Below are 23,424 nucleotides of genomic sequence, written 5' to 3' on the forward strand. Positions count from 1 at the left end.
CTCAACAACACACCAACAAAACTCGCTCTCCCGCCCTACGCCCGTTGTTCTCTTTTTGAAGGACGCCCTGGGTAACCTCCTCCAATCCCAGGGCACGTCGCCTGCGTAGTTAGGGCGGGGCCTGCCGGTGGAAATAGGGAGACAGAGAGAGAGACAAACACACACAAACAAACACACCTGCCAACGCAACAGTACACATTCAGAAATATTCAGAAGATAGTCAGAAAAATCTGTTTTCTCTCTCCTTAATCACTGTGTATAGACCCCAAGGTCCATATGCCAATTTCTGAAAGAGTTTTCTGATTTTATTTCTGACTTACTGATAAAATAATAATTGTCCAGCAAGATGAGTTACTGTGACCCAAATTCCAAAAAAAAAAAAACTCTATGATTTAAGATGATATGCTATTCAAATTCATGGTGTAACAGCAGTTTGTGACAATATTACCAGGGGGCACAAAGGGATGAGATGTGAAAGGACAGAAATATACAGTAGCTGTAAATACCCTGCTACTTGTAAATAAAGATGAAATAATGAAACAAAGCATTACAATTACTACATATATCATTAAAAACTTGTTAAGCTTTATTATCATTGTAAACTTGTTAAGTGCAATGAGGATTCAATTTGGAATAAACAAATAAAATAAATAAAAGACAACTTAAATGAAAGTACAAACAAACATAAATAAAAAGCAGTGTTTTAGCGTGAATATAGAGATGTACAGTATTTGTTATTTTAAAATCATAGAACTAAGCTTTTTTATAGGATGTGTTGCTTTTATGGGTTGCTTACAACAGCATGCACAAAGATAAATTTTTATTTTGTAGTGTTGTAAAAGAATAAATGAGTGAATTATAGAGGAGAACTCAGTCCAGGAGACTCGAAACAAGCAGAATTCCTTTATTGAGACGTGTTGATTAATCTGCAGTCAAACAGCGTCTGCGAGTTTTATCACAAGTCTGAATTAAGACAAAGATGTCCTGTCTATATTGTCTTAGGAGGTGGGGAGATGGCTAAACAAAGCATGCAAATTCAGTTAGTTGTAGAAACCGGCCACACAAACTGACAACACAAGTTAATCAACAAAATGGTTTCTGTAGCATGAAAGCATGACCCGCAAATTATGTTCTGGAGAAACCGCCTGACCAGTTGACTGAAAAGAGAAAACAAGTTACACAGCCATGCTTTGCATTACTTTGGAATATAAATTTATATTCCCACAGTTCCCCCTTTGAGAGTTATTTAAAAAAAAAACTTATTAAAAAAAATTTATAAGCCTTCCTAAATCCATTCAATGGCTTCTGTTTGATAACATAGGCCCCATCTTCCAGTCATGTAACTTGAATGAGTTACAGGCACATTTAACTTATTCTGTGTCATTTTCAATATCTACGTAGATAGAAGTGTAGATTTTGGAGGACTCAAATGGTCCATTGCATGTTCAAAAATTGACGGAGATCTGAATTGAAAATTAACAAGTTTTATCTTGAATGTATCAGCCTCTCTCATTATGCTGTCCTTCAGGCTTTTTATACTGTCTCTCACACACTCTCTAACCCTAAACCCTATTGACTTATATGGTGTTGTCTTGACAGGTTGACCATTTAGCAACCAGATATTCCTCTTCCTGGTATCTGTGTATCTTCTCTTAGATGTTTCAGAGCACGTACACACAGCTTATACATCTTGTCATTCTCCACCCCCCCCCCCCCCCCCACCCAATAACAGGATGCGCTAGCATCCTGTAACATTTCTCTATACTTTGTGCACCTAATATAGCAGTTAACCCTTTAAAGCAAAAGCCTTCATGTCTATATTTACTACGTACTTACTAACAAAGCTTAATAAAATGCTTATCCTTCAATTTCAAAACTATTCACATGTTTATGACAATCAGTTGAAATGTCATAAATCCTACATGAAGACACAAAAAAAAAAAATCATGTAGTTAAATTGTAGATTTTCTGAAAGGCCATGGCTTGTGAATAGTGTGCAGTCTTTTGTGAGGTCTGTTTCTTGTGGTTCTTCTCCAGCGCTGAGTTGATTTGATGACTTCCTGTCATTCATGGATCTCTGTAGTGATGCTCTGGATCAGAGTGTTTCTTGAGAAGATGCAGTGTTTATGTTTACCTGCACACAAGAAAACAAGGAAACAGCAGACCAGTAGTATTCGTGCATAGACTTGTATACAGTTCATGTGTCTAGTTATTCAGGTGATCGTACAGTGGTTGTGATAAGTTGGTGATCGTATAGTGTTGTGTATTTTCTGTCTCCTAATCTCAAAGTTATGACACCTATAAATCAGTGAGGTGAGGATGGACTAATAGATGGGGAAAAAGGGAATCTTCACCACAGGATGTCGCCCCTGAAGCCTGTTGCTTTCAGATCTGCCCTGGGCTCCTCACTGGTTTGTGTGTCCTGTTCTGTCCCTGAGTGTGGTGGGTAAACTCAAAATGTGAGACACAAACTATCATTCAAAAAATATCAGTCCTATCAGACATCATAACATTGAATGGGTAGTGATTGGAATATGTGTTAAACACATTCAAGGCTGTGAGTAGACTTAAGCAGAGTTCCCCAATAAAAAGGAAGAAATTTACTTTGTGTCTTTTTACAAAGAGTCTTTCACCTTAATTGTAAATAAACTGGGACATTAAGCACTCACAGCCAAAAAGTGGTTAGCATCTTTGTGGACAGCTCAATGGATTTAGTGATGAGCGGAGGGGTATGTTGAGGGCAACTAGCAAACTGTTCAGAAGTTGATTCACCCTGTTCATCTCTTTAAAGTTCTTTTTATTCTTTCTAAACTCCCTCATCCAATGTCCTTTTTTTACCACAGTAATGACAACATATATTTTTCCTGAGACATTTGTGATTTGATGTCTTTTCTGTGTCGACCTTGGTGGCGGCTGCTTAAATTCTGACTCTGTCTTTGATATTATAGGATAGCATTTTTTATTGTTAGATTTTGCTAAACATTTACTAATAAATGCAGACATAAAGGGTTTCTTCTTTTAAATGGTTAACTGTGATAATGTGTGTACAAGAAAGAGGAACCCAACATCCTGCTACTGGCAGGGTGGAGGCCTGCTGCTCATAACAGATACCAGGAAGAGGAATATCTGGTTGCTGAATGGTCAAACTCTCAAGACAACACCATATAAGTCAAATATAAGTACCATATAAGTGCGAAAACAGTATAAAAAGCCTGGAGGAGGAGGATATAATGGGGAGGGGGGGGGGGGTGGGGGCTGAACTGATACCTCTCATGCGCAGAACTTGTATTCTCTAACTTCTTGCATTCAAAATAAAACTTCTTAATTTTCAACTCAGATCTCCATCATTTTTTGAACATGCAATGGACCATTTGAGTCCTACAATATCAGAGTCTCTTTCCCACAAAGCTAAACTTCAGATTATTTTTGAGAGTGGTGGAAGACCAGGTGATATTATGAAATAGCAATGCTTCCCTGGATGTGGATGCAAGGCCATCCAACCAGATGCGGACTAGGGGTCCTTTATCATTTAGCACACTGTCCAAATTATCAGCTAATCCACTGTAAGTTATGGCGGACTGACAAAATCTCTCAATGAAATCATTCAGATTCATCTTTCCTTTGCACACAAGTCACTTTTGATCAGTCGATCTTTGGCCCAACAATGTTGTAGGGGATCAACCTACCTTTTAAGATCAATCAGGGATTTATTAGCGCCTTTCAATGAACCGGATCTTAAAGATTTGAATCATTGATTCGACTCAATTGAGTCAGACTGAATCAGATGAAAAGATTCACACTTTGTCTACCATTTGTCCTGCAAATAGAAGACATCGTATTTTACCAATCTTGTTAATATTATTTACGTGGCCAACGATAATAACATAACACAGTATTGGGTTAACTTTTAGCAAGGTAACAAGATCTACAGTTCGAGGCAATGACTTAGAGGCACATAAACAAGAACACAGTTCTTACAAAATGAGAACATAATTTTTTGAGCTACGCTACGATACATGAAACTAACTACAAACAACAAACAAACACACACACACATTCACACATACACACAGAGGCAGTTCAGAGGATGTAAAATGAGTTGAACAACCGTCCAAAATTAATTCTAATCCTTCTTACAAGATCTTAGAATAACACCTGAGAAACCACAAAAGCAGAGATATGGTTTATCTTTAACTGCTTAAGATCAATCTGCACCAGCTCAGCAAGAGACAACATTAGTTTGTGGTACTTGCGCCCTTTTTGCTGAAGTCTAATTTCCCTCGCCAGTTGGCCTTGGGGAAACAAGGTGCTCCTGATTGGCTGGTGGCTTCTGTGACGTCCTTGGGATTCCCTCGCTCGTGAGTGGGTCGTTCTGGGTTACCGAGGTGACGGACTGCTGAGAGTCGGTTTGCGGAAGTTCGTGCGGTTTAGGCGGTCCTGAAACTCAAGAGGTTTGCATGGAGAGTTCGTGGTGACCCAATCGCGTGGCGGCGCAGTGTCCGAGCAGGCGAACGGGGGCAGAAAGCAATAGCATGTGCAAGCCAGCTAATGCAAAAAGCAAAGTTTCTTTGTTGCAGGGTGTTTTTAAGTGACCTGGTTTAGTCCATCCTCATGGCACTGTCTTCCAATGAGCAGTTGCCATGAAGGGCGGGGCCACGCCCCGTACCATCATAGAAAGGGTCAATAATTAACAGACTGCATGTAGAATTTTCGTGGTAAGTTTTGTGACTATATCACATCAAAGGTTACAAGACGAATACTATTTGTGCTAATAGTTTTTCATTTACATCAATGTATTGTAAATGTCACTAGCTTTCGTTCAATACCAGACATCATACAATACAGACACATACAGATAATTTTAATCTGCTATAAGGGTTAAAACAACACATTAATTAACCTGGTTGGTTGGACTAAACATAGCATATGAGGAAAACCATGGCATATTATTGTAACATCTCCGACCTCTGTGGTTCCCCCCGATCGCCACCAGAGGTCACCGTCACCGGACTACTAAATCCAGCTTCACTACACATCCCAGCATTCCTTCCGTCTGATTACCCTAGCACCTGAAACCTATCCCAATGACTATTTATACTCCATCTCCGCCGTTACTCATTGCGAAGTCTTGTTTTGCCCAGCATACAATTCCGAGCATTTTCTCTATTCCTGACCTGATTCTGTGTTTTGACCCTGGACTGTTTCCCCGTTTATGTGATTGTTGATGCCGCCTGCCTTCTGTGACCCTCTGCTCAGTTTAATGGAACACTCTCTCTGTTGTATGCCGCCTGTCTCGACTGATCGCCTGCCCACGGACTTTGAGTTAAGTTTCTCCTTTGCCATTCTCGTTTGTTGTTATCTGACCCTGCCTGTACGATCATCCTACTGTGATTTAATAAAGCTGCAAATGGATCCTCAATCTGCCGACGCATCATTACAATTATTCAAAGATACATCTGCCTTAGTTTTGACATTTTAAGAGATTGTCTTTCATTCGTATGCATTATTTTCTCTTTGTCTCTACGAAACATGACCATGTAGAGGAGTCATTCAAAAGTCTCGTGAGGCCGTTCCCGCTGAAAATCCTGTAAAGCCCCATTGTTTAAGTTTATTAGTCATTTACTAGTTAGCTGAAGGGTACCAGAACATCTGCAGCCAAAGTATTGATACAGCTATTCAAGTCAATCGGTGCTCTGTTATCGTGATGGTATAAGCCCTCAAGCCAGTTCAATGACAGATAATTTTGCACCCAGTTTCTGAGATTTCAGATTCAACTCGTGCTGTTCACTGCGATATGCCCATGAGTTACTTCAGTTACTGGCATGTTGTAATTTAGAGGTCACAGCACACTCAAAACTGTTGAATTCAGATTTTGTTAGAATTGGTAACTTCTGTTAATGACATGTCATAAAGACGCATTTTGCTGATCAGTGCTCTGCTAAACTCTGAAAAATTTCTGAGTGCTGATGGTAAGCTTTGAGACAAGCTTTTCTTTAGGTCCTAGTGTTCTGGAAAATGTTTGAATTTGAACAACAGAAGTGTTGTTGTGTAAACTCTCAGTTCTCTTAGATCTTGTCCTGGCACCACAAACCTCCACTGAACCTATAGGCATATAATTTTCTGACTGGATGGAAATGTCTGTTTCAGAGACAGCTTGTAAGTCAGGATGTTTATTATCAGGCTGACTAATTTCAATGTCAGTTTTTGATTTCTTGAGGTTCAGTTGTTTTGTCAATGAGGTTATCTTAGCACGGAGGTCTTGGATCTGTTTCTCTAAATCTGATTTAGCTTGAGCTTGCTGTTTAGCTCGAGATAAACTGAATTCTCTGTAGCAGCAGATAATGCCTTGAACATTATTTTTGCGAATGCATGCTCCAAGCACTTTCTTGCATTCTTCTAATGTCCAAACTAGGGGTGTAACGATTTATCGTGGTACGATTTATTGCGATGCAAAAATGTCACAATATGCATCGTGGCGTTATGACGATTTCATTACGATATGACGTCCGTTTTCTCTTATTAGTAAGCTGTTGTCACATGTGAGTTCAGATTGCTTGAACTAGCAGCAGTAACGTTGCCAGGTCAAGATGAGTGGAGTTGAAATACAGGATGGCCCATCCTCTCAAAGTCGGACGTCTGGCAACATTTCGGTTTTACCGTCATTGCTTTAGACTCGTCCGCTTTTTGACACGCATACTGGGTCAAACACAACCGAAGTCTTCACATTGTTTTACATGCTTTGCTCAGCAAAATACATACCTCCTAATGGTGTTGAAAGAGTCACATACTGTATTTACAAGGTACAATTCACCCAAAAATGTCATTTCTGTCTTCATGTAGTGATGTATTCACGGCCGCAAAATCACACATGACGTGCGCTCACTGCGCTGCTGACCGTAAGCTGCTACTACAGAGAGGGCGGGCGCGCGCCCTACTTAATGATAGATGCGCGCGAGTCTGCTTTAGTGAACAGAACTTCCATAGGCTGTGAATAACAGTTAATAAAGTTTTAAATAATATTCAGTTTTTGGCACAGAGTGATCGTTAGGGAGCTGCGCGGGAAGTATGAACATCACTTAGCAGTGAAAATGAAACCGAAAGCGCGCACGTCATTTAAATGATCATATCGCATTTTAACATTTTAATGTTTTTTTTCCATAGCGAACACAGAGTGTTGTGCATGAGAATAAATGTCTAACAGTGTCAGTATAACTATTCTAGCCAATATAATATTGAATATAATGCAAGAGGCATTACTGATAATGACAAATGTCTGATTTTACTAGTGAATTAATGATCTAATAATGTCAATGACAGATTGCAAGCATATGTCTCAAACATAATAATACAACTTCAGAATTATGAATAGTTGTATTCTGATGTCATCACTTTACTGTGCATTAATGACCAGGACAAGTTTGTTCAAGTCCATTATTCAAAGTCTATTCAAAATGTAGCATTTTAACCAAGCGGCAACCTCCCGCTCTCCCTCGGGAAGCCAATACGGAAGTAACTGAAACTGCAATTCATCAAAATTTCGCTAGTCCTGGCTCCATAATAGAGCAAGTTGCAATTGAGCCCACTGTTAGAATGGCCAACTTTACAGCAGAAATAAATGTGTACAGCCTGGTACAAAGAACGATTTTGGATCATAAAGCTATTATTACCCTCCATGACAACTGTGAGGAGGGTGAATTTTTTTTATAACTCATCCATTTCAATTCAATTCACCTTTATTTGTATAGCGCTTATACAATGTAGATTGTGTCAAAGCAGCTTCACATAAAAGGTCACAGTAAATAGGAACAGTGTAGTTCAGTTTGTAGTGTTTAAGTTCAGTTCAGTTTAGCTCAGTTCAGTGTGGTTTAATAATCACTACTGAGAGTCCAAATACTGAAGAGCAAATCCAACGATGCGCAGCTCTACAGATCCCGAACCATGCAAGTCAGTGGCGACAGCGGAGAGGGAAAAAAACTTCACTAAAGGCGGAAGTGAAGAAAAAAAACCTTGAGAGAAACCAGGCTCAGTTGGGCACGACCATTTTAATTTCTCCGCTGGCCAAACGTTTTGTGCAGAGCTGCAGTCTCAGTGGCGGAGGCTGGAAGCTGGCCTCAGCGAAGACTCGTCTGTCTCTGGAGCGTCACAGGAATCAGTCTCATGTTCTCCACTCTTCCATGACCATCACAGTAGCTGCTCAGGATTCGGCCTGGTCCAGGATATAAAAACCTTGGGATCATCTCGTCGTTGGTCTTGGATCGAATCAGTGACTCTGCATAGTCTGAGGGCCTCGGGAAGAGTATCCCCAGGTGGAAATGGAGAATAAAGAAAATAATTAGCGTAGCTGATGTTCACAGTGTATATCAACAAGATGCATAACCTGTGTGGAAGCCCCCAAGTGGTACACTAAGTGTATGCTTTACTGAACAGATAGGTCTTTAATCTAGTTTTGAATTGGGAGAGTGTGTCTGAGCCTCGGACGTTATCAGGAAGGCTATTCCAGAGTTTAGGAGCTATAAATGAGAAGGCTCGACCTCCTTTACTCGACTTTGCTATTCTAGGTACTACCAGAAGCCCTGAGTTTCCTTTATATTGGGTTAAATAAAGTTTGCATAATTAAGGGCGTGGCCACTTGAGTGACAGCTAGGTCTCGCTGGTCTCCGTCCCTTCACCTCAGCTGAATCCGGCAGATTAGCCACTTATCTCGGCATATTCATCGTATTTTTGTGTTTTATGTGGCTTTACACAGTCAGCTGCCTTTTGGACTTATTTCTTACAATTATCAGATGATATGGGATGCTGTGTGCACTTAATTGTGCTCACAATCCATTCATGTGGCCTCGTTTCCCATGTGAGTAAAGTTATATACTTGTATACCATCTCTAAAAATCTATTTGTTTTTATTTAAGATCATTTATCATTAATTTTTCTTTAGACCCGTAAAGCACTCCAGAATGTGACAGATTGATTAGCGGTAGGCTCTAGAACAGTCATCTGAAGCGTTATCATACAGTGTTATGCTGGAGTTCATCAATAGTCCTGCATTTACTAACACAGACTATATTTAAAGTGTTTGGAAGTAATTCGCGTTTTCCTCCTGTAGAAAAACGTCATAAGAGCAATGCTAAGTGGCTCAATGTACTACTACAGTGTTTTTAAAAGTCTAAACACTTTATTGATATAGTGTACAACCAAGCACATGTGGTCAGAACACAAGCAAGTCGCAGGTAATAAAGTATCAAGCGTTTCTCCCAAAGTAAAGTCTGTCTGCCAGGTCTAAGCAAAGTGCCAGCACGTGTCTGTAGCTCCGCTCACTCTCCGCCTCTTTGCCCTTGTTTGGTATCCCGCCGTGGGTGCGATGACGCGCGAACAAAATGGCGACGGTTGGCCGCGCCTACTTGTAGCTTCTTTTGCAGTGTTCAGAAACCTACGGGTGACGTCACGGATGCTCCGTCCATGTATTTTACAGTCTATGATTTTAACCAACAGTAGACCTACACACAATATTATTATTGTTGTTTGACCATATGTCTGAGAAATAACAACAATAACAGCCTACTCATATTCACCTTTATTTTACATCTACAGAATCGTGAGAAAATCCTAATCTTTATTTTTAAGCAAAAAAAAAACAAAACAATCGTTCTACTACACGATGGAATATATAACGGCAACTCTTTTGAGTACAAAGGTATGCAAAAATGCACGTCAACACACTTGATAGCACCAACATCAGCGACGCCAAAGAAATTGTAAACCTGCTTAAAAGGGCCACTTAAAGGGCCACGACTGTACTGTCTGATAAAAACACGGCCACCCTGTCACTCATCGTGCCCATCATAAAGACATCCATCCATAAAAACCTCAGACAGATAGACAGAAGTTGAGGATTATCTTATAGAACTGCGGACTACCTGGAAGTGTAAATATTTGGATTTTTTTGCTAAAAAATTTAAGTGACCAAGCAAAGCCTTAAGCTCTTACTGTTAAATTTACTTGAATAGAATGCTATTTTTTTTATTTTTGCCCCTTAAAATTGTTTTAACATTTTTTTGCACCTTAAAATTTTCCAGAGACAGGCCTATTTAATTTATTTTCTTAAAGAACAACAAAAAGAAAAAAAAGAAATACATTGAAAATTGTTTACTTGGTAATTTTTTAAATAAATCTTTTATTTGCATTTCAGTTTTAATTTTTATTCCAAATATCGTGATACATATCGAATCGTGAACATCATATCGTGATACACAATGTATCGTGAGCTGAGAGTATCGTTACACCCCTAGTCCAAACACTATCTGGGTCAATGCTAAATTTCTTTGTCAAATTTAGTCTGACTGACTCGGTTATTGAGTGCATGTGCTGTCCTAGCAGCGATTTGAAATTCTGATCTGACAATAAAGGAGTCGCTAAACCATCTTTTTCAGTCGTGGGGATCAGTGTAGTATTCTTTCTGAACATTTTGTGAGTTTGTTACAAAGTAAAAATACTAAAACTTTTCTGAGGAAAGTGTAGTCCCAGCTAACAGGGAACGTTCCCAGAACATTCACGTTCTTTAAAAGTTGTGGAAATGTTAGCACACAACATTATCAAGAGAACGTTTTTAGAATGTTCTCATAACGTTGTTAACGTTCTTGTAACGTTGTTAAAAAAATTTCTTAGAACAATGTTTTTGGAACGTCTTCAGGACGTTATTTGTACTTGAACGTTCTCAAAATGTTGATGAAAACGTTCTTAGGACAAAGTTCTTGGAACGTTTTCAGGACGTTATTTGTACTTGATGAACGTTCTCATAATGTTGATATAAAACTATCTTAGGATAACGTTCTTGGAACGTCTTCAGGACGTTATTTGTACTTGATGAATGTTCTCATAATGTTGATATAAAACGTTCTTAGAACAAAGTTCTTGAAACGTCTTCAGGACGTTATTTGTACTTGATGAACGTTCCCATAATGTTGATGGAAAACGTTCTTACGACAAAGTTCTTGAAACATCTTCAGGATGTTATTTGTACTTGATGAACGTTTTCATAATGTTAAAATAAAACGTTCTTAGAACAAAGTTCTTGGAACGTATTCAGGACATTATTTGTACTTGATGAACGTTGTCACAATGTTGATAAAAAACGTTTTTAGAACAAAGTTCTTGAAGCGTCTTCAGGACGTTTTTTGTACTTGAATGTTCTCATAAAGTTGGTGGAAAACGTTCTTAGGACAAAGTTCTTGAAACGTCTTCAGGACGTTATTTCTACTTGATGAACGTTCTCAAAATGTTGATGGAAAACGTTCTTAGGACACAGTTCTTGGAACATTTTCAGGACGTTATTTGTACTTGATGAACGTTCTCATATTGTTAATGAAAAATGTTCTTAGAACAAAGTCCTTGGAATGTTGTCAGGACGTTATTTGTACTTAATGAACGTTGTCACAATGTTGATATAAAATGTTCTTAGAACAAAGTTCTTGGAACGTCTTCAGGACGTTATTTGTACTTGATGAACGTTGTCACAATGTTGATATAAAACATTCTTAGAACAAAGTTCTCGGAACGTCTTCAAGACGTTATTTGTACTTGATGAACGTTGTCACAATGTTGATATAAAACGTTCTTAGAACAAAGTTCTTGGGACTTTATTTGTACTTGATGAACGTTCTCATAATGTTGATGGAAAACGTTCCTAGAAGAATACTATTTAAATGTATTTTGTAGTATTTTTTTAAATACAAAAATATGAGACATTCTACCAGAAACATACATTTTCACTAATAAAAATGTGACCGTTAAGCTTGTCGTTCTCAAAAAAATCATACAAAAGCAAGCATAAAATCATACAATTCAATGAACACCTCCGTCAAATGATGTCACTTCAAGGTCAAAGGTGTATTGCATGCATTTTATGTTAAATTTATCGCAAATGTGACAGGACTGACCAACCCGGGAACAATTGTAAATTATTTGTAGTATTTATTTGTAGAATTTATTTATAATTTCATGTTTTTAATCAATTGATGTAAATGATTACAACTTAAACTTTTTTTTTTAAATAAGTTTTTAGCAAAACAGAAATTTAAGGGCACATAGGTTACCCCTTTTTTCATATTTAATACAAGTCTTTTGTGTCACCAGAATGTGTCTGTAAATTTTCAGCTCAAAACACCCATCAGATTATTTATTATAGCTTATATATTATAGCTAGTTTGAAGTCTCTATATTATAGCTGGAAAAAAGGTTTTGCTTTTTTTTGTACTGGCCCTTTAAGGCTAGTCCTCCCCGCCCACCGTTCCCACGTGCCTGTCAGCAATCACCGCCCTCGGCTGCCTCAGGAAGCAGATCTCACATTACGTGTGTGAGAAATACTACAGTAAGAACTTTAACAATCAGTATTTGATGCATTTTTTGTGGATTTGCAACAATGAGTCACACACAATGTCATTACAAAGTTCACGCACACACACAGCAAGGACACAAACACATAGCGCAGACACATACACACAAACGTAGCGCAGACATACACACACACACACAGACACGCATAGACACTCAGACACGCAGACACACACAGAGAGAGAGAGAGACAGCGCGTTAAGCTTTGCACTCGTTTTGCACGCATATGTGACATGATACTGGTAATATCCACTGCTGTATGGATATCTCTTATATTAATGTACAAAATAAACCTGATTTAACGTCCACAAACCGCGATTGAAGCGTCTTCCTTTATAATTGTTCTGACACGCGGCTGTGCTGATTAAGTGCATCTGAAGTGAATCGCTGTAATTCGTTACACACGTGCTCTGTTTTAAAACATTTTAAACTTTTGAAACTCACTCTTGATCACGTTTGATGATGATTGATCCTAGCGAACTGAACACACCTTTTATTCCCGGCTGCTTTGCGCTCTTCCTCTCTTGATGATATGATTATACACGTGACTACCGGACATGTTAATGCGCGCAGCTGTCAACCAATATTGGTGGGTGGGGGGACCGCACTCCAACATAAAGTTGCGGTCGATCTGAAAACCGCTTCAATTGGTCCACCATTTTTATGTTGTTAAATTTGAAAAAAAAAAAAAGGACTGGGTTTGTTTATTTCACCCCAATATGACAGTTTATACACTATACTTACACACATTTCTGTCCAAACAGCTTGAAAAATAGATTTTTCACCATAGGTGCCCTTTAAGCTGAGGACAAGGACGACAGGGTTTGTTCATGTGTGAAGTGTTTTTAATAAAGAACAAAAATCTGAGAACCAAATGACTGACATATATTGCTTTACAGAACAACTCACAGAAATCAACCATCAGCCCATTTTAGAAATGTTTGTGATGAAATACTTTTTATTCACTGTATTTATGTTTTTATTTCATGGACAGATGATGTACATTTCTGCTCGAATGTCCCATACATTTTATTTTGAAACTTTTATTAGTTTCTGTGTACAAGCTCGGCACTTGAAACTAGCACACAGTTGGCTGTAAAACTGTACAAAGACACATATGATTTTGTACTCTCTGCTTGGTCTGTGTCCGAGTCGTACATGTACGACTGAATGGTGATCTACTCTCTCCTTCTCCTTCTCTGAATCTCTGTTGCAAACGCAGAGCGGGTGAGCTCATGGCCCCGCCCCCTTGTTACGTTGGCGGGAAGCCGAAGCTAATTTACATGTGAAGCAACACACCCATAAATCAGCGAACTGTGGACACGCCCCCAACATGACACTTTTTAAAACATTATAATAAAAAAATCTGAATTGTGTTTTGAACTGAACCTAAACTGGCATACTCAGAAGAACCATAATATTAATATTAAATCATTAAAAAGAGGTAAACTATGTGCCCTTTAAATCCTCAAAAGTTTTTAATATTTAGATTTTTAAAATAGCATGTTAATTTATTTGTTTGTTTTAATGCCATATTTGCTTTAGATAGAGAAGGGAAGTCCTAAAAAATCCTAAAAAAAAATTTTCTCTGTAACACCAAATGTATTGGACCTGGTACAGTACATCACTATTCTTTATGAACACAAATTTCCCTGTAACAAGTGCTGTTGTTTTGCTCCATACCTTCAGAGAACACTGTAGTAGTCAGCCATCTATACAAAAGCATTGGTGTGGTTTAGCAGTACCGCAATAGATGTCTGTCCAGGCTGACACTGGTTTGGGCCATCGGTATGTTCTTGATGCCCTCAACTCGAGCTTTCAAATAATACAAAATTTAAAAGCCATTACACCTGGTATCTGCTATGCAGTGTAATTCAAACATTCATTTTTAACTGAATCCATATTTGTACCATAATATTGTAACATACAGCGTAGCATAACATCACAACAAAATATCAATAATAGTATATCACACAGAGGGTGTTGCTCTGTGATGGTCATGCGGGCCCCTCCGCTACGCCACTGTTAGTAATGTAAACTTTAAAACGTGCTTCTCATAATTAGCTAGCCGCGGTGGAGCCAGATTTTTAGACTACTTGCAAGACAGAAAATGTACTTTATCGAGTTGAATGCCAATTACACACAGTTAAAAACACTAAATTAGACTAACATCAATGTTAGACATTGTGTCATTAAACATGTACCTCCAGTTGCTGCTGCGTTACAGGAGCGTGTGCAAAAAAGATGGAAAAACACATGCTGGAAAGTATTAAATGCTTCAAGACTCAAAACTCAAAACTCAGGGCTTCTGGTAGTACCTAGAATAGCAAAGACGAGTAAAGGAGGTCGAGCCTTCTCATTTATAGCTCCTAAACTCTGGAATAGCCTTCCTGATAACGTCCGAGGCTCAGACACACTCTCCCAATTCAAAACTAGATTAAAGACCTATCTGTTCAGTAAAGCATACACTTAGTGCACCACTTGGGGGCTTCCACACAGGTTTTGCATCTTGTTGATATACACTGTGAACATCAGCTACGCTAATTATTTTCTTTATTCTCCATTTCCACCTGGGGATACTCATCCCGAGGCCCTCAGACTATGCAGAGCCACTGATTCGATCCTAGACCAACGACGAGATGATCCCAAGGTTTTTATATCCTGGACCTGGCCGAATCCTGAGCAGCTACTGTGATGGTCATGGAGGAGTGGAGAACATGAGACTGATTCCTGTGACGCTCCAGAGACAGAGTCTTCGCTGAGGCCAGCTTCCAGCCTCCGCCACTGAGACTGCAGCTCTGCACAAGACGTTTGGCCAGCGGAGAAATTAAAATGGTCGTGCCCAACTGAGCCTGGTTTCTCTCAAGGTTTTTTTTCTTCACTTCCACCTTTAGTGAAGTTTTTTTTCCCTCTCCGCTGTCGCCACTGGCTTGCATGTTTCGGGATCTGTAAAGCTGCGCATCGTTGGATTTGCTCTTCAGTATTTGGACTCTCAGTAGTGATTATTAAACCACACTGAACTGAGCTCAACTGAACTGAACTTAAACACTACAAACTGAACTACACTGTTCCTATTTACTGTGACCTTTTATGTGAAGCTGCTTTGACACAATCTACATTGTATAAGCGCTATACAAATAAAGGTGAATTGAATTGAATTGAAAAGATTCGAAACATTAAACCTTAAAATTCACGTTTCACATTAATTGTGGGTAAAACTAAATTAGGAGAAAAAATAAAACATAAAGCATCTAAAATGGGCTTACCTCTAAAGTCCATTGCACTGCAGGTGTCTGTTGCGATTTAAACTTCAAATGAGGCAGGTGGCTGCGTGCACGTGCGCGCCCAGACCTCCAACGGTACCATGGTAACCACCAAAACTAAACACTGCTTCCAACGTGACGATTGGTGACTGACATCAAGGTGATTCTAAGCTCTTTAGTAATGATCTTTACAGTCTAAAGTAAACCCTGAACTTAATTTGTTTTTCCAATTTACTAATGTTCATGCCATTTAAAATCTGTATTGAATTTTTTTTCAAACTATTTACAAAATGTTGGTAAGACTTTGTTCTAAGAACATTATTAAAGGGCACATAGTTTACCTCTTTTTTATGATTTAATATTAATATTATGGTTCTTCTGAGTGTGCCAGTTTAGGTTTAGTTTAAAACAGAATTCAGATTTTTTTTATTATAATGTGTTAAAAAGTGTCATGTTGGGGGCGTGTCCACAGTTCGCTGATTTAGGGGTGTGTTGCTTCACATGTAAATTAGTTGGCTTCCCGCCAACGTAACAAGGGGGCGGGGCCATGAGCTCACCCGCTCTGCGTTTGCAACAGAGTCTGACAGGCAGACTGAGAGGAGCAGGAGTCCGCATTCAGTCGTACATGTACGACTCGGACACAGACCAAGCAGAGAGTACAAAATCATATGTGTCTTTGTACAGTTTTACAGCCAACTGTGTGCTAGTTTCAAGTGCCGAGCTTGTACACAGAAACTAATAACCACGTACACTGAATTAACTTTGACTGAGGCACCGGATGCGCCGCTCGAAGCCGCACCACGGCACACCAGACACTCTCTGTGGCGCGGCAGAAACATGAAGTGTTCCTTTAGTGATATCGCTTCGACTCACGCTGAAAATGGCGGACGTGAATCAACAAACTGAGGATATGATGACGCGCCTGTCAATCAATAGTGGTGGGCGGGGGGACCGCACTCCTACGTAAAGTTGCGGTCGGTTTGAAAACCGCTCCAATTGGTCCACCGTTTTTTATGTTGTTAAATTGAAAAAAAAAGCACTGGGTGTGCTTATATCACCCGAATATGACGGTCTATAAACCATACATGCACATATGTCTGTCCAAACAGCTTGAAAAGTAGATTTTTTACCATAGGTGCCCTTTAAGATGCTGGTGACAATTAAAATGCATCATCTCCATCTTGTGAAAAGGTCTATAAAAGATTTACTATCTGTGTTTTCAAAATTAAAGGGATAGTTGACCCAAAAATGACAATTTACTCACTATTTACTCTCCTAAGTGGTGGCTAAAGACTTTCTGACGATTTTACACCTAATTTTTCACTTAGTCTCTTACAGTTAATATATTTTCTTATAACCTTTTTTGTTTACTTGTTGCAAATTCAACTTAATACATTTCATGTAAAACTAGAAATTATCCTTAAAGAATATGGCTACAGATTGCGACTTTAAAAACAGCAAATAATGTTATATTTGGCTGAGCAATGTTATAAACTATCTTTTTAATACGCAATATAATGGTTATTACAAACTGAACTACTGTTGATTAACCTTTTTTGTGCTTGATAACTTTTACTTTTAGAGATGTACTCCTAACCAGAGGTGCACTACGCAGCAGTGAATGGAAAATGCTTTGCCCATTGTAGGACTCAAATGGTCCATTGCATGTTCAAAAATTGATGGAGACCTGAGTTAAAATTAAGAAGTTTTATTTTGAATGCAAGAAGTTAGAGAGTACCAGTTCTGCGCAGGAGAGATGTAATTTCAATTCAGCTCTGGTCTCTTTTGGGCCCTCCTCCATGTTTTATAATGTCTTTCACACACTATCTAATCTCAACTTTATTGACTTATATGATGTCATCTTGGCAGTTGGACCATTCAGCAACCAAATGTTCCTCTTTCTGGTATTCTTCTGGTATCTTCTCTTGACAGTTGGCCTTGACCGTCGACTAGGCAAATGTTTCAGAGCACGAACACACAGTTCATACATTTCAGAGCTCTCTGCATTTTACATACACCCATGCTCGATAACAGGCAGGTTGCTGAGAGCAGCCCATCAACTCTTCTCTTATGCACATACGGCATTTAACTCCTCAGAAAAAGAAACCCTTTATGTCTGTATTTATTAGTAAATGTTAACAAAGCCTAACAATAAAAAATGCTATCTTTCAATCCCTCTCTTGGCCTCTGAAAAGAGGCCACACCACTTTAATAAACACTTAAAAAATCTTAGAATTCTTGGTCCAATATGTCCAGATGAGCTTGGGTCGAAAACCTCGGTGAGGAAAGACACCCAAGCGGCCCCCTAGTTGGCTTATGGGCAGCCACCACATGTTCACTTGACACATCATATCACACCATTAAGAAAAATAAAAGCAATAAACACAATCATAACAGTCAAACAATGATGGTCCCTATAAATTCCCTATAAACCAGTGTGCTCAGGCTGGACTGGGCCAAAAACCCCTGTGGGGAAAGTCACCCAGTCGGTCCCCTAATTGACGTTTGGGGAACCACAACATGTCAGCTGAGTCAATCACACTGAAATTATCTAGACTACAAACATTTCAGTAATCAAAATTTAAATCTTAACACATTTTCAAACAGCAAATTTTTCAAACATCAATATCTAAAAAACGCATAACTTGTGATGAATCAGTATCTGCAAAGAAGCACAGTTACTGGGAAAAAACAACATTTATAAGTCATATTCCTCCTCCTCTTTCTCTTCCTCCTCATTATTTCCAGAAGATACCAGCAGAGGCATTGTGTAAGGGGGTGGAGCTCCATCTTTCTTTTCAATTGCTGCTATTATCACCCTGTTACACAATGTTCTGATACACGGGATGCAACAGCTACGGCGTCTCTTGTTAAATTTGCCAATCTCATCACATTATAGTGCACATAATGTATTCTATCCACATTTTTACTTTGGGTGACAGGGAATAGGGATGAAATTATTGGGATAATCTCGAACCCGGCAGCAATTTGGTCTACTAGTTTGTATTCATCAGGGACTCCTCTCGGGAGCCCTATTGAATCTACATAGGTTGGGGAATTTGTGGTTAATTCAAACGTTGCATCCCTTTTTATCCATAAATTTCACAGTAATTAATCCAAGTGGATCAGCCCCTGATACATCCACCCCCATTACAATGTGGTGTAGTATTACTTGCACAAGGCATTTCTCTTAGTCCAAATTTTGCCTCACCACTACAATACTGCCTGTCCATTGGATAATTTGTCCATCCCCTTTTTGACATAGTGATTGGATTTTTTGTGGCACTAAAATCTCTTTGGATTTTTAATTTATCAAATTCCCGTTCCATATTCCCTAGTTTCGTTGGACTTGGGGCCCATCTTCCTGTATATCCCACTACTTGATCCTCATGTTTTATTGATGCTGGTTTTTCTTATTATTCAATTCTGGTCCTCCCTTTATCTTATTTTTCACAGCGTTATTGTGTTAACAGCAAGTAATATATAATCAATATCAAAGCTACTATATAAAATAGCAAGCACAGTAAACTTATTCTAACGTATACACTGAAATAGTTATATTCTGACCTTTAAATGTCTTTTCAATGATGTGGAGAACTTTACAGAATTCCAACTTGTCCAAACCACACCCCAGCTGGGGTATTGACAATATGATGATGTGAAATTTGTCACACCACGTTCTCATGCAAATTATACTGTTCTCAAAGTCCTCATATGTGGGTAGGTCTCTAGCAAGTGTTTTTGTGATCAGGTGGAAAACTATTCTGTCTGCCTCGTGAGTTATAGCACAGTCACCTTTCGTTTTTCTCTGGGCCTTTACCTTGTCAACCCCATAATTTTCTCTGAATTTTTTGCTATGCCCTCTCCAAATGCACAGTCTGCACTGACACAATTGGCTACAGCTTCTCCTTTAGGGGCTGTGAATAAATCCCCAGTTTTGTGGACCACCTGCAAATTTTGTAGGTTACTTTGTGATGGATGAAAATATTTCCCGTGTGTATATGTTTGTGTCACCTCCTTTTGTGGTACCCTCACTCCCTCCTGCACCTCCTGTATTTTCTGTGGTATCCTCCCTCTCTTGGACCTGCGAAGCAAAGTCCACTCTGGTGTCGTCCAATGATCTGGACGGTGCGTCTGCCGGACAGCACTGGCTCAGATGGTACCAAGTGTCACCTTTTCCTGCAGGACGAACACGTGAGAGGTGCGTGCAATTACCTTAATTGGAGCAAACCAGCGAGGCTCTTTCCATTTACGCCTGTAGATTCTCAATCTCACCCAGTCCCAAGTTCGGTCAGGTAGGGGTGCTGGATATTCGTGTCCCCTAAAATCAGTTGGTAACATTTTGTCAAAAGATTCAATTAGAGCAGTCAATTTGTCATAGTAAATTTTGTGTGATAATGGTTGTACTGGTTCCAATTGTAGTGGGGTCAGTGGGCCAGGAAATTGGCGACCAGTCAACAGTTCAAAGGGCGTGTATCCTGTTGCCCTACTAACAGAGCTCCGTACTGACATCAAGGCCTGTGGAAGAGTAGCCAGCCATGTCAATTTAGTCTGTGCACAGATTTTAGCCAATTTGTTTTTCAATGTTAGATTCAACCGCTCAACCTTACCTTGTGACTGTGGGTGATAGACTGCCCCGAAATGGTGTACTAAACTCAATGCCTTTTCCACATGAGCCAGATGTTCATTTTTAAAATGTGAGCGGTTGTCAGATCTTACCCGGCTCGGAAAACCATGACGTGGGATGTAATGGTTTATTAGACATTTAATGACAGCAGTGCTGTCTTCCTTGCCCACCAGGAAGGCCTCTGGCCATCCAGTACATGCATCAATCATAACAAGTAAGTATCGTTTACCATTTACCCTTTCAATCATGTCAGTGAAATCAATTATAACTTCATCCCCAGGGCCATTTGCCAATGGGAACGATCCCTGAGATGGTTTCATAGTTGGTTTGACATTGTGCATCTGACAGATGTCACATGTCGTTATGTACCCAGAAATTAAGTGTGGCATAAAAGGATGCCACCATAATTGCAATGCTCGTGACATTTCCTTATCTCTACAGTGTGCATGTGTGTGGGCTTCTTTCAACACTCTTGGGACTAGTGACGCTGGGAGCAAAGCTCTACCATCAGGTGCTGTCCAAAGCCCATCCTTGTTTCTGATTGCCCCTTTGTTTTTCCACACAGACTTTTCTTCAGGAGCAGCCATGTCTTGGTGCTCAAATAAGAATTCTCTTAAGAATTCTGGTAGGAGGGATGTCACTGTCTGGCTCAGATGTGACCGCAAACTGACCCTGTAGGTAGCCTGAGGCACGTTTTGCCGCCAAGTCTGCTGCTTCATTCTCTTTTGATATTAGGTCAGTTCCTTGAGAATAACCAGTGCACTTAATAATAGCCACTTTGTTTGACAACATGGCTTCAGAGAGCTCTCTTGCTTCTTTCTCATGAGTAATAGGCCAGCCAGAAGAAGTTGTGAATCCACATCTGATCCACACAGGCAGCTCCAAGTGGGCTGTGGACACAGCATATGCAGAATCAGAGTAGTTGACAGACTGTCCTTTTGAGTGTCTCAATGCAATGATTAGGGCCAATAGTTCTGCTTTTTGTGCAGATTGTTTGCCAATTAGGGTTTCAGATTGTATGGTGACCAATTGATCATCTTGTAATTCAACCACAGCAAAGCCTGCTTTCAGAGTTCCATCATCTGCCCTGTGGCAGCTACCATCTGTAAACAGTGTTACTGGGTTGTCTGTTTCAGGAAGTGGGGAGGCCATCAGGCCCTTATTTTATTTTTAGCTGACTTCCTCTCCTTAAACTGCAGTTTTAGAAGTTCTTTTGCAGCTTTAGCAACTCACTTCCCTCTTTGTCTGCTCTTTCTACTGCTTTGTCTATGAAATCTACTGCATACCTTTTCCATTTAGTATCATCACTTCCTGGTACCTCATGAGACTGTTCCATGGCCTGGGTTACACCAGCAGGAGCTCCTTGTAACACTGCTGCCCTGAATATTTTATTAGTAACAGCGTTAGACATTTGGTTTTCATCGCATGCTTCTTCCCACTCTTTGACAGTATCTATTTATTATGCTGCTCCATTTTCACCATCCCAATGTTTAAATTTCATGTTCTCTTTTGACCACTAACTGCTTCGGCTGCTGGCTTATAGTTGGGTTTAACTAAACCTGCTATCCTTGAGAAATGTCTTCAAGATATCAAGTCCTCGTCAAGACCAGAGGGATCTTCAAGTTTTTTGCCTTCTCAGGAAAAAGAACTTCTCTGTTAGATAGATGTAGGTCTTTTACATACACTATCTATCCTGATTGATGAAGAATCAATTGACTTCGTCAAGACAAGCCTTTTTAGGTAAAAGGACTTCTCTTTAGACTCTAAAAGTCTACCCTAAGTGCCTCCTTAGAGGAAGTAAAAAAAAATTGATTGGAACAACAAAACCTCATTTGGTGGATAGTGGGTCTTTCCAGCCAGCTTTTGTAAACGACCAAGTCCATTTGGGGCACCAGTGCCACAGTTGGGTGAGTGAGAATTAGCGTGGCTGGTAGTGTCAACGCTCACCGGTGTACTTGATTAGACCCAGGCCCCAGCCCACCAAGCCGTGCCCGACGGGAGACCCCTTTTCCGGGACGTCCTGGAGGTGCGTGTCCGGCACTAATTGTCTCTGACCTGCCAATAGGAATTCGGAGAAGGTGAAGAAATGTGGACTTAGGTTTTGGCGGCTTTGCGTTTGAAGGAACCAGGGCATCAATGGCGAGGCTGGCTGCCCAGAAACAGTGCTCCGACCCCGGGCGAGCTGGTGGGCGCCCGTGGGCATGGAGGACCTTACCCAAGGGGTTGAGTCATTGAAGGCTTGCCCAGACACAGTGCCCCGACCCCGGGCAAGCTGGTGGGCGCTCGTAGGCATGGAGGACCTTACCCAAGGGGTTGAGACATTGAAGGCTTGCCCAGAAACAGTGCCCCGACACCGGGCGAGCTGGTGGGCGCCCGTGGGCATGGAGGACCTCAACCAAGGGGTCGAGACATTGAAGGCTTGCCCAGAAACAGTGCCCCGACCCCGGGCGAGCTGGTGGGCGCCCGTGGGCATGGAGGACCTCACCCAAGCGGTCGAGACATTAAAGGCTTGCCCTGAAACAGTGCCCCGACCCCGGCGAGCTGGTGGGCGCCCGTGGGCATGGAGGACCTCGGCCAAGGGGGTTGAGACATTGAAGGCTTGCCCAGAAACAGTGCCCCGACCCCGGACGAGCTGGTGGGCGCCCGTGGGCATGGAGGACCTCACCCAAGGGGTTGAGACATTGAAGGCTTGCCCAGAAACAGTGCCCCGATCCCAGCGAGCGCTGTTGGCCCTGGCGGGGCGGGGGGTCCCAGGGGCACCAGTGCCACAGTTGATTGAGTGCGAATTAGCGTGGCTGGTGTCGACGCTCACCGGTGTAGTTGATTAGACCTAGGCCCCAGCCCGCCAAGCCATGCCCGACAAGAGACCCCTTTTCCGGGACGTTCCGCGCCTGGAGGTGCGTGTCCGATGCTGATTGTCTCTGACCTGCCATCAAGAATTCGGGGAAGGTGAAGAAATGTGGACTTAGGTTTTGGCGGCTTTGCATTTGAAGGAACCAGGGGGTCAATGGCGAGGCTGGCTGCCCGCAAAAGTGTCCCGATCCCGGCCAGTGCCGTTGGCATTGGGGGCAAGGGGGTACCGCCTCAACCAAGCGGTTTAGTCATTAAAAGCTTGCCCAGAAATAGTGCCCTGATCCCGGCCAGCGCCGT

The 23,424-nt window shown here is 40.7% G+C and overlaps 1 pseudogene; it reads right to left on the reverse strand.

The window, feature by feature from the left end:
* Window positions 1-2,063: 2,063 nt before the first annotated feature.
* LOC130241233 (uncharacterized) lies at window positions 2,064-22,567 on the reverse strand (annotated as a pseudogene).
* Between the last annotated feature and the right edge of the window lie 857 nt (window positions 22,568-23,424).

This window comes from Danio aesculapii, chromosome 14, assembly GCF_903798145.1.
Source record: "Danio aesculapii chromosome 14, fDanAes4.1, whole genome shotgun sequence".
NCBI lineage: Eukaryota > Metazoa > Chordata > Actinopteri > Cypriniformes > Danionidae > Danio > Danio aesculapii.